Genomic DNA, 12,237 nt, shown 5'->3' with positions numbered 1-12,237 from the left:
GGGCCAAGGAGCGTCCCCTCCATCTGCCCTTCCACAGGTTGAGTGGTTGGCAGCCAATATCTCAGCTTTGTTTATGCTGCTCTGGTTTCTCTGTCATTAACATCCCTTTTCTGACTAATGATTTTTTGACTTGCAGCAAAGAGTTTTCCAAAGGATAAACCAACTCCAGATTATTTTGATGGTTGAGGTAACATGCCAAATGTGAAATGCAAGTTTTCCAGTAACTCCAGGTGGGTGAGTTCCAGTTGAATGGATGAGGTTGCATTCTAGATATGGTTCAGCCCACCCAGACAGGAGTGCTAGAGAACACCAAGAAGATAAAGACGTCTACAGGATATTGATTTTAGGTGATAAATAATGCTGTCAGAGGATATAGTTCATGAGAACTGAGGTATTTTTGACTCATTTCATTTAGCACTCCCATTTCTTAGAAACACATTCCCAGACCATACAAGGAAGTCTTATAGCTGCACAATTGTGAAATGACACTGCATGATTATGTCTCCAAGTTGATGGAGTATCCTGTATTCGAAAGCCATTTTAGAATTACAGAAAGATAAGGCCCATAGGGACATGGAGGTCAGCCTACCAATGCCGGTATTTCCAGACGATCTCTGCTGTTGTCTTCAGGTAATTGTGTAACTCTACCTCTTCTACTGCAGGGTGTTTTAAAGCCTCCATAAATCAGAAGCTCTAGGCTTATTTTTTCTGTTCAACTCCTTTCTTCTTTTCTTTTCTTTCTTTGTTTTTTTGAGATGGAGTCTCATTCTGTCGCCCAGGCTGGAATGCAGTGGCACAATCTCCACTCACTGCAACTTCCACCTCCTGGGTTCAAATGATTCTCCAGCCTCAGCCTCCTGAGTAGGTGGGATTACAGGTACAGGCCACCATGCCTGGCTAATTTTTATATTTTTAGTGGAGATGGGGGTTTCACCACGTTGTCCAGGCTGGTCTCAAACTCCTGACCTCAGGTGATCTATTTGCCTCAGCTTCACAAAATGTTGGGATTTCAGATGTGAGCCACCATGCCCAGCCAGCAGTTCAATTCCTTTCATTCATTCTACCAAATATCATTTAATCAATCCGCTTTCAAAACGTTTTGGATTTTCATTTAAACCAATTCTTAAGGGGCTGGGGTATACATAGAACATATAGAGAAACCAGGCTGGGCGCGGTGGCTCATGCCTGTAATCTCAATGCTTTGGGAGGCTGAAGTGGGCAGATTGCCCAAGGTCAGGAGCTGAGGACCAGCCTGACCAACATGATGAAACCCCATCTCTACTAAAAATACAAAAATTAGCCGGGCATGGTGGCACACGCCTGTAATCCCAGCTACTCAGGAGGCTGAGGCAGGAGAATCGCTTGAACCCAGGAGGTGGAGATTGCAGTGAGCGGAGATTGTACCACTGCACTCCAGCCTGGGCAACACAGTAAGACTCCATCTCAAAACAAAATAAAACAAAAATATATAGAGAAACCTAGTGACAGTAATAAAATACCTGTATAGGTTGTATACCTACAGAGTTAAAAAAAAAAAAGGTCTAATGTCCTAAGGAACTTTGCTCTAAGGGAACACTTCTTTTTGGGAAGTCATCATTTAGTTTAGTTCATCATGTATTTTTGAATGCCAACTCTTATCATACACCGTATTGAGGAGGATTATTGATTATTCAATGAATAGGACATAGTTCTTGCTTTACAGTGTTCCCAGTGAAGGTGGGAGATGAGGCATTTCAATGTGATGCAGAGAATTCTGTGTTGAAGAACAGTCAGGGCTGGAGAGCATCTCAGCATGGCAGCCTGGAGCTGCTACTCCTGAGCTGCTTTTCAAAATAACCCCTGGGAGACAGGCAGGCCAAGAATGGGGGCCAAAGAGGGTCTCATGGTCCTGGAAAGACATGAGAAACAGTTCTGACATGGCCAGGCACAGTGGCTCACACCTGTAATCCCAGCACTTTGGGAGCCTGACATGGGAGAATTGCTTGAGCTTAGGAGTTTAGCACCAATCTGTGAAACATAGGGAGACTCTGTCTCTACAAAAATGATAATAAAAAAATTAATACACACTTAAATAAAAGCGCCAACATGGTAGTTATTTAAAGGGCAAGGCAGAGAGTAGAGAAGAAGTGAGGCTGCAGAGGTACCTGGGAGTCCATTCTTGGGGTCTGGACCTGACACTATAGATAATGGGAGCCAGGGCAGGGTTTTAAGCAGGGATTTATTTTTCTAGATAGAATAATCTGATGGTTCTGTGGGAGACATGATTTGAAGGGAGGAATGCCAGAAGAATAGAAATTTTGGGGAAGGCTTTGTCAAAAGTTCAGGACCAAAATGAGGGGCACGGATTCATGATGACTAAACAAGCTTAATAAGAAAATTCGTTTTTTTTTTTTTTGATACAGAGTATTACTCTGTCACCCAGGCTGGAGTGCAGTGGCTTGATCTCGGCTCACTGCATCCTCTTCCTCCCAGGTTCAAGTGATTCTCCTGCCTTAACCTCCCGAATAGCTGGGATTATAGGCACGTGCCACCACAACCAGCTAATTTTGTTTGTTTGTTTGTTTTTTAGTAGAGATGGGGTTTTTGCTATGTTGGTCAGGCTGGTCTTGAATTCCTGACCTCAGATGGTCCACCCACCTTGACCTCCCAAAGTGCTGGGATTATAGGTGCAAGCTGCCACACGTGGCCTAGAAAATTCTTTTACGTGCAAAATATTGCAAGTGGACACTGCATTGGACTCAATATTTGTCCAATAAATAGCAGCACTTTGGGAGGGCAAAAGACTCTCCCAAAGAGGGTCTTATATCAGGTCTCACCTGGAAGCTCTTGCTCACATCACTGAGCGTTCAGAAGACCAATGAGCACTAACTTTTGGGTGTGATTAGGAAACAGAAATAGGTCATTCTTTCCCCTCTTCCAGATCCTCACTGATGGTTGGAAACTTTTTAGTGCAAGGATTAAAACTAAAATGCTAGCATGATCCCTAACTTTTCTTTCACACTTTCTAGGTTTTGTATACTAATTAACTGAACATGATAACAGACTGAATAATCTAATGCCAGACTCTGTGCTGGTTCTTTTCTGTTTGCCCCTTCAGATGGGTTCTCTGTCCTTCTATGGTCTACTCTGTGCCCAGGAGGCTGACCATGCAGGCTGCCTCACCAGCTTCCTTTACTAAAATGCCTACTTGACTCTTATAAGGGCTCTTTCACCCTTGGCCCTTTGGTGGGGAGGAACAGCTCCCTGCTGGTAAGAGTCCAAGGGCACTCTTCTGTCCCTCATTGGTTTCCATTACCTGCCCACATCTCAAGAAATAACTCCTTCACTTAATTCCCTGCACTTAACTCTTTTGAGAGTTTTCTGCCATTCCTCTGCTGATATAGATCCTTCCCTGCATTTGCATCGTAAGAGTAGGATACTGAGTTCCTGAGCATGAGGGTAGTGGTAGAGAAAGGAAGAGATTAGGAAAGAGGGTTCTGAGGTCACAGAAGACCTCCTTCCCACCTATCCTAGGGCTACCTGACCGCCTGTCTGCTCGGGCTCTTCTTTTGCCTCACACTTATGCTGGCTGTGGAGAAGCTGGCCTCTCAGATCTGGTTTGAGTTTTATTTTCTTAAAATTCCAAATTGATTTGTAAGCTCCAGTCTGTAATTCATAACCACTCCATCAATAGGAATTTCTTGTCTAAGCATGTAACTGAGTAAACTCATCACATGGAGGGAAACAAGAAACATACATATGTCATCTGAAGTTGGGTACATAACAGAGTCTTCAAGGGTTAAGGAACAGCCACACGCTGTGACTCAGGTACAGTAGGTTTACCAAAGTTTTGCTTTTGTGATTAAACAATAAAGTAGTTGGTGGTCTGCTGGCTACAGTCTGTTACACATTCCTTCATTTTATTAGGATAACCATAAGCCTCAAAGACCCACCCTGATGTCAGTAGCAGGTTTTATAGAACATTCACAAGTTTCTTCTTGTTGTATTCCCGGGTATATAAAGTGTGAGGCATAATAGGTAACAGGTTGGAAGACCAGTTGAGGGCAGACTAAAGTCTCAATTCCTGATGTGAATATTTAATAACTCCTCATTACAGGAAAAAGTTGACTACCAGATGCCCATTACGGCAGCTCCAGAGCCCACTAAACCTCTGAGTTTCTCCAGGAGCAGGGGTATGTTCTGGCAGTTACCTCTGCCATTCAAATCGCCTGGTGGTCAGGACATGCCCAGTAGATTTAGGAACATTGGAGAGGAGCATTTGCTGGAAACCTCTCATCTGTTATTTAGCAGCCACATGGCTAACTGCTTCTGATACACTGATTTCCTGAGATGATAGAGCAGGGTAGGTTTAAAATAAAAATGTAAAGCAAACTCAAAAGCATTGTAACAAATGTAACTTCATATCGGCATGTGAGAATTACTCATATACCATTTCAGGATAGGGGTCTCTGAGATCACTGCCTAAGCCTGAACTACAGTTAATCGGCATGACAGTGACCCAGCTTTGCCCTCCGTGAAAAAACCCTCCCAATTTGTCAGGTTCTAGATGTTGTCGTCTGTCCAGCTGTGTTTTGACCGCAGCTGGTCTGGGAATCGAATTGTTTTGCATTTCCATGGCACATGAAATTTCATGACGGAATGCTCATGTGTTGGTCTCATGCCTCAACTCCCTTGTGTACATGGGAGGGTCTTGCTGCTCAGCCTTCTACTCTACGCTCCTGTCTTTTCCAGCATGCTCCATTGCCCCAAATTGATGATGGCAGAGCCAGGCTGCAGTGACGTGCAGGTTTCAAAATCCCAGTATAGAGGAAGCTAAAGTGTCATTTGTGTTGTTGTATTTTTTTTTTTTTTAAAGTAAGATGAAGTCTTGCCATCTTGCCCAGGCTGGTCTCAAGCTCCTGGGCTCAGGCAAACCTCCACTTTGGCCTCCCAAAGTGCTGGGATTATAGGCAGGAACCACCGTGCCTGGCCAGAGGAAGTTAATGTTTTAAGAAAAAAGGCTTTTTATGAAACACTTTTATGCAATATATAGGATGAGTCTATTGAATTGGCCTTAACAATCCAAATGCAAAAACTCATTACAGATAACAAATGATTTGAAATTAAAATAAAATATGAAATAGACATAACTTTCTGTTACCATATTCTGTTTAAAACCTTGGTTTTCAATTTCTCTTAAAATAAAATGAAAAAAAAAAACAGTAATAAGCTCTATAAGGCCATGCTTGCTCTGGTCTTACCATATCTGAACACCCTTCTTTCCCCAAGTGTAGCTACTCTGGCTTGCTCTTGGTTTCTTAAATATACCGTATGCCCCAGGCACTTTGCATGTTATTCTTTCCACCTAGAATATCTTCCTCTTTCTTTCCTCCTTTAGATTTCAGCTTTTTTTTTTTTTTGACAGAGTCTTTCTCTGTCATCCAGGCTAGAGTGCAGTGGCTCAATATTCGCTCATTGCAACCTCTGCCTCCCAAGTTCAAGCGATTCTCCTACCTCAGCCTCCTGAGTAGCTAGGACTACAAGTGCGCACCATCATACCTGGCGACTTCTTTTGTATTTTTAGTAGAGATGGGATTTTGCCATATTGGCCAGGCTGGTCTTGAATTCTGGACCTCAAGTGATTCACCTACCTCAACCTCCCAAAGTGCTGGGATTACAGGCGTGAACTGCGCCCGGCCAGATTTCAGCTTTAAAATTATTTTTTTCAGAAGTCTTCCCAGAACCAGGTAAAGTCCCTCTTGATTTTATAGTCTTCTAGACTTCTCTGTAGAGAAAGCAATTAATTATTTGCGTATCTATATATTCAATGTCCTATTCCCTTCTAGACTGTAAACACCAGGAATAATGGATGCTGCATTCTCAATGCCTAGCAAAGTGCCTGGCATATAGACTAATGTCTAATTGTTGAATTATTTAGACAATACATGTTTATTATAAAACAAATTACTGAAAGTGCAGAAAAATACAAAGAAGAAAATTTAAATCTATAACCTTATCTGCCAGGGATAACACTATTAACATTTTGTTGTTTCCTAGTGGCTTTTTAAAAAAATAAACATATGCAGTGTATAAATAAGCATTGTCTGCTGAAAGTCATATCCTGTGGCCACTTAGAAGAGTTTTCTTAAAATGTCCTAGGCTTTGGGTGTTTCAAACTGATGTCAGTCTGGGAGAGTTTTGAGCCAAGGTATGACCATTCACTATCTCTAAGGCTGGTGAGGCATGGGAAGTCTGGATTAAAATCCAGCTCCCGGGTGCAAATTCGGGACTCTTCCTGCTCCATTGTGACTCTAAGAGTATTTATCTAGACGCTTTTAGTAAAGTAACAATTTTTTAAGTATTTAGAAATATGTCACCTCACTATTTGTTTAACTTTTTTTCTTTTTTTTTTTGAGATGGAGTCTTGCTCAGTCGCCAGGCTAGAGTGCAGTCAGTGCCTTGATCTCGGCCCACTGCAACCTCTGCCTCCCAAGTTCAAGTGATTCTCCTGCCTCAGCCTCCTGAGTAGCAGGGACTACAGGCTCACACCACCATGCCCAGCTAATAATTTTTGTATTTTTAGTAGAGACGGGGTTTCACCATGTTGGCCAGGATGGTCTCAATCTCTTGACCTCATGATCCCCCCACTCAGCCTCCCAAAGCGCTGGGATTACAGGCATGAGCCACAGCTCCCAGCCTGTTTGTTTAACTTTTGTTGCTGCTGCTGTTGTTCTTCTTTCCCCTCATTCACATTATGGAGGACATTTTTGAGAACTTTGGTACTAGATCGCCAATTCCTAATTATTTTGTAATGTGGGGGTGGCTAGAAATGCTCTGGGAACAATGTGTTAATCTCCCTCCATTCCCAAATAATGATTGATTTCCTTGTACCAAGTGCCTAACACAGTTTATTTCATAAAACATGCCTCTATCAAGGGGCTAAGTCCACAAAGTAGATACTGTTCTTACTCCCATTTTATACATGAGGAGATATGGCTTAAAGAGGTCACAGAACTTGCCCATGGCCATACAGCTACAGTCAGCTTGAGTCCAAAACCTAGTCTCTGAACCCCATTCCACACTTGCCAAAATGGCTCCCTGTACGTTTCACCAAGTACATCAGGAATATGGGCAGATTTCAAAGAGCCTTGAAAACCCATTGTGCTGCAGTAAAATAGATATTTGGTTTTCATCTGATTTTCTAGCCTATAACTCCTAAAATCTCTAAAGCAATGTCTTTTTGTATGCTAATAAGTTGGCTAATGGCTGGAAGTCTCCAGGTAGCTTCAAGATGGAGGCTGATCACAGGGAAGTCCAAGGCATGAGTAGAGGGTTGGGACTTTCAGCCTATCTCACAACCTCTGGGGAGTGGAGAGGGGATGAAGGTTAAGTTGATTACCAGTGACCATGATTTAATCAATCATGCCTATGTAATGAGGCTTCCGTAAAACCTCCCAAAAGACTGAGTTCAGGGGGCTTCTGGATAGCTGGACGTGTGGAGGGTCCTGGAAGGTGGTGCACCCAGAGAGGGCATGGAAGTTCTGTGCCCCTTCCTCACATAGTCTTACCCTAGACAGTTCTTTGTCTGTGCCCTTTGTAATATCCTTCATAATAAGCCAGAAAATGTAAGTAAGTGTTTCCTAAGTACTGTGACCCACTTTAGCAAATTAATTGAATTCAAGGAGGGGGTTATGGTAATCCTGACTTATCCCAGAGACCGAGACTTGCAACTGGCATCTGAAGTAGAGGGCAGTCTTCTAGGACTTAGCTCTCAAACTGTGGAATCTAATACCACCTCCAGGTACATAGTGTCAGAATTAAATTGAATTAGAGCTGTATAATTGATGCTTGCTTGGTGTGTGGGGGAAAAACCCTTACACATTTAGTTACAAAAATGTTCTGTCTTGTGAGACTATAGTAGGAGAAATTGAATTTGTTTTTCTTCAATAGGCTCAGATTTGGTGTCAGAAATGGGATTTACTAGCTTGGCCTCTGGCTCACAGGAACATGTGATTTTGGGTAAAAAAGGACAAATAGGTGGAGGGTGATAAACTTTTGATTCTTGGGAGATCATGTGGCCACCTATTAAAACAGGAGTTATTAAGAAATAATATTTAGGCAGCTAGAAAGGGTGAAGGTTCTCAGTGGAATTTTCCTTTAATTAAAAGCAACCCCTTAACCATTTTCTTTCTAACAGAAAGCAGCTTAAAAAACTAGACTGACAAGCATTGATATGCAAATGCTGGCGGCTAGAAACCAGGTCCATCCAATGTGGCAGTTCCTGCCCTCTTTTCCTTGTCATCACCTGTGGCAGGTGTCACGGCCACTTCCAGATAACACCACATGTGCAGGATATTGTGGTGACCTGCATTTCCATATTAAAAGACTAGAGTGGGAGGGTCCGTTTTTTCTGAGGGCTACATGAATGACATACCTGGTTAAACCAATCCCCTGAGCCCTGTGCAAATCAGATACCGCCTCCTCCAGCCTCCCAATATAAGCAACTGCTTTCTGTGGCATGTGGGGTTTCTCTATTTGGAGCCTCCCTCCCTCTATGCGGGGGAGCTGTTTTCTTCTTTCTTTCTTCTCTATTAAACTTTCCACTCCTTAAAATCACTCCATGTGTGTCTGTGTTGTTAATCTTATTGGTTGAGACAAAGGACCCATGGTGTTTCTCCAGTCATTGGAGCCATATCACCATGATATGAAGCAGTAGCTGTGTTGCACTCAATTACTAACGGTAAAAGTTACCAATGAAATTTAAAGATGCATTCAACTCCTGGAGAGTTGGTTTGCTGGAACCATAAAGAGATGCAACCTTAAACAACAAAAAAGTAAAATATACAGTTCCGTGGTTACTGCTATCTGTAATAGCTAAAATGAAATTAAAAGGCAGTGCTGTGTCAGACCTTGATGCTATGCCCAGTGCAGATTTCAGTGAGTTAGAACTTCAGTCATTAGCCTCAGAGCCATCTCCCTGAAAAAAGTTATGCCAGGACTACAGAAATTACCTCTAAGACCTGTGCTTACCAAGAAGGTAGTCCATGTGTGGAAAAGACAAAACAAAGAAGCTACTGAAACCAGAGGGTATAATGTGAAGGAATTGTTTCATTTTATAGACTGCTATCATCAGCTTCCTGAAGAACCTTTACTAAAATGGGTTGAGAGAGTAACTAATTTAGGGGCAGTATCTTTGGTTTTAAATGCTGCAGAGTGGAAGAATGTCTGGGTTGATGCAATATCCATATCTCACTATGAAACACTCATGGACCAGAAGTGATTCCTGAGGGAATAGCCAGCCTGGTGAACTGGATACTCTGAAAAGGGAGATTGCCTGACTTCACCTAGAAATGCTAAGTGAAAACTCCAGTTACAGCAGCTGATATCTTCATATGCAAACCTTGTGGGACCAGCTTTACAATGACTGGGATATTCGCCTGCTGAGTTATGGTTAATGTTATTAAGGGGGCTCCTTTAATGAAGATCCTCATCTAACCTTACGATTTTGCAAACCCATAAGCAAGTTCAGAAAGCTTTATCCAGTTTGCTGTCACAGCTTCTCCTCAAGGGTCTTACAGGTGCTAATGAAAACATTAGGTTAATTAACAAGAGAATAGAAAAAGATAGAGAAGGGAGCCAAAGAACTTTCCAGGAAGGTGGACATTTTTAAATGGTTATTAAGAAATAAGGTGACTACCGGCAGATTTTAACAGCGTGATGTCTCACGGAAAGTTCTCCACTCCCAGACATGGGTCCCTCGGCTTGCTGCCTCAGAGGTACAGCAGCAGGCATCATAGGAAGGTGAAACGTTTCCCTAAGGATGACCCTTCCAAGCAAGCCGGTCCACCTCACAGCCTTCCTGGGATACAAGGCTGGCATGACCCACATCCCACATGTGAGAAGTCCACAGGCCAGGATCCAAGGTGAACAAGAAGGAGGTGGTAGAGGCTGTGACCACTGTGGAGACAGCACCCATGGTGGTTGTGGGCATTGCGGGCTACGTGGAAACTCCTCAAGGCCTCCAGAACTTCAAGACCATCTTCACTGAGCACATCAGCGAGGAGTGCAAGAGGCATTTCTATAAGAATTGGCATAAATCTTTTTTTTTTGAGACGGAGTTTCGCTCTTGTTACCCAGGCTGGAGTGCAATGGCGTGATCTCGGCTCACGGCAACATCTGTCTCCTGGGTTCAGGCAATTCTCCTGCCTCAGCCTCCTGAGTAGCTGGGATTACAGGCATGCGCCACCATGCCCAGCTAATTTTTTGTATTTTTTTTTTAGTAGAGACGGGGTTTCACCATGTTGACCAGGATGGTCTCGATCTCTTGACCTCGTGATCCACCCGCCTCGGCCTCCCAAAGTGCTGGGATTACAGGCTTGAGCCACCGCGCCCGGCCTAAGAATTGGCATAAATCTAAGAGGAAAACCTTTACGAAGTACTGCAAGAAATGGCAGGATGAGGATGGAAAGAAGCAGTGGGAGAAGGACTTCAGCAGTGTGAAGTACTGCCAAGTCATCCGCATCATTGCCCACATCCAGATGCACCTGCTTCCTCTGCGCCAGAAGGTGGCCCACCTGATGGAGGCACCATGGCCGAGAAGCTGGACTGGGCCCTCGAGAGGCTGGAGCAGCAGGTACCTGTGAACCAAGTGTTTGGGCAGGATGAAATGATGGACATCGTTGGGATGACCAACGGCAAAGGCTACAAAGGGGTCACCAGCTGTTGGCGCACCAAGAAGCTGCCCCGCAAGACCCACCGAAGCCTGAGTAAGGTGGCCTGTATTGGGGCATGGCACCCTGCCCATGTGGCCTTCTCTGTGACACGTGGTGGGCAGAAAGGCTACCATCACCACACTGAGATCAACAAGAAGATCTATAAGATTGGCCAGGGCTACCTTATCAAGGATGGCAAGCTGATCAAGAACAATGCCTCCACCAACTATGATCTGTCTGACAAGAGCAGCAGCCCTCTAGGTGGCTTTGTCCACTATGGTGAAGTGACCAATGATTTTGTCACGCTGAAAGGCTGTGTGGTGGGAACCAAGAAGCAAGTGCTCACCCTCCGTAACTCCGTGCTGGTGCACACCAAACGGCGAGCTCTGGAGAAGACTGACTTAAGTTCATTGACACTGCCTTCACATTTGGCCATGGCTGCTTCCAGACCACGGAGGAGAAGAAAGCATTCACAGGACCACTCAAGAAAGACCAAATTGCAAAGGAAGAAGGCGCTTAACACCAGGAACAAACTTTGCAGCTGATGGGGACTCAATAAAAAGAAAAAGAAAGAAGGTGAATAAAGAAAACATTGATAAAGGTGAAACTAAGAGGAAAAAGAGGAGAGTCATGGGATTTGTCTAGCAGGGTGGAAATCTTTATATGGTTATCAAGAAATGAGGTGAATACAATGGAAATGTATGGAGTCAAAATAAAGCTCTTAAGGTTGGATGGACCAACAGGAGCCCCAGCTGGCCCTGTAACATTAATGGGCTCCAAAGAAGTTTGCTGTATTTACCCTAGTTTGGAGAAATATGAAAAGTTAGGAGGCGAAGATTATAATGAGAAAAATGATCTAAAATTGCCTAAAGCAACAGTCAGGCAGGTTAATCAAGATAAAGATTGACAAAAGGGCGGGGGTCCCTTGGCTCAACCTCAGGGGCCCAAAGGCCTTTTGCACAAGAGTGGGTAAAATGGTCAGGGGTGGAGAATTTCCAGGGCTCCTTGACACAGGAACCCAATGTACTGTGATTTCAAAACATGTCTGTAAAGTCCTAAGGGAGGCTATAGTTAGGAAAGTAAGAGTTGACAGAATTAAGATGTTAAATTAATTTAGTCTAAAGCTGCCTCCTTACATGGTTTAAGTTTGGCATAAAGGTTTCTCCATACACAGTGAACCCTAACCTAACTGAATGTATAAACAGACTGTTATCACTTTGCAACAAGTTGCTGAATCTCAGCTGATCACAGGCAGCCAACTCTTCAAGCCTTGTTTAAACAAGGCAAATGCCAAGCTGTAACCAATACAGTTGCTTCCGTACCTTCTGTAAACCAAAAAGTATCTGAGACAAGTCTCAATCAATGTAGAAGTTTATTTTGCCAAGGTTAAGGACATACCTCAGGAGGGCCTGACCACAAGTGCCCAAGATGGTTGGGCTACAGCTTAGTTTTCTACATTTTAGGGAGACACCAATCAACACATGTAAGATGTACATTGGTTCGGTTAGGAAAGGGGAGACCACTGGGAGTAGGGATTAGGGGAGAA

At 43.6% G+C, this 12,237-nt stretch overlaps 1 pseudogene; it reads left to right on the top strand.

Moving 5' to 3' along the window:
• Window positions 1-9,696: 9,696 nt before the first annotated feature.
• LOC108308206 lies at window positions 9,697-11,211 on the top strand (annotated as a pseudogene).
• The last annotated feature ends 1,026 nt before the right edge of the window (window positions 11,212-12,237 follow it).

The sequence above is a fragment of the Cebus imitator genome, unplaced genomic scaffold, assembly GCF_001604975.1.
Source record: "Cebus imitator isolate Cc_AM_T3 unplaced genomic scaffold, Cebus_imitator-1.0 Scaffold83, whole genome shotgun sequence".
NCBI classification, from domain to species: Eukaryota; Metazoa; Chordata; class Mammalia; order Primates; family Cebidae; genus Cebus; species Cebus imitator.
Note: the sequence above shows the minus strand (reverse complement) of the source record. Positions and strands in the feature narration are given on the sequence as shown.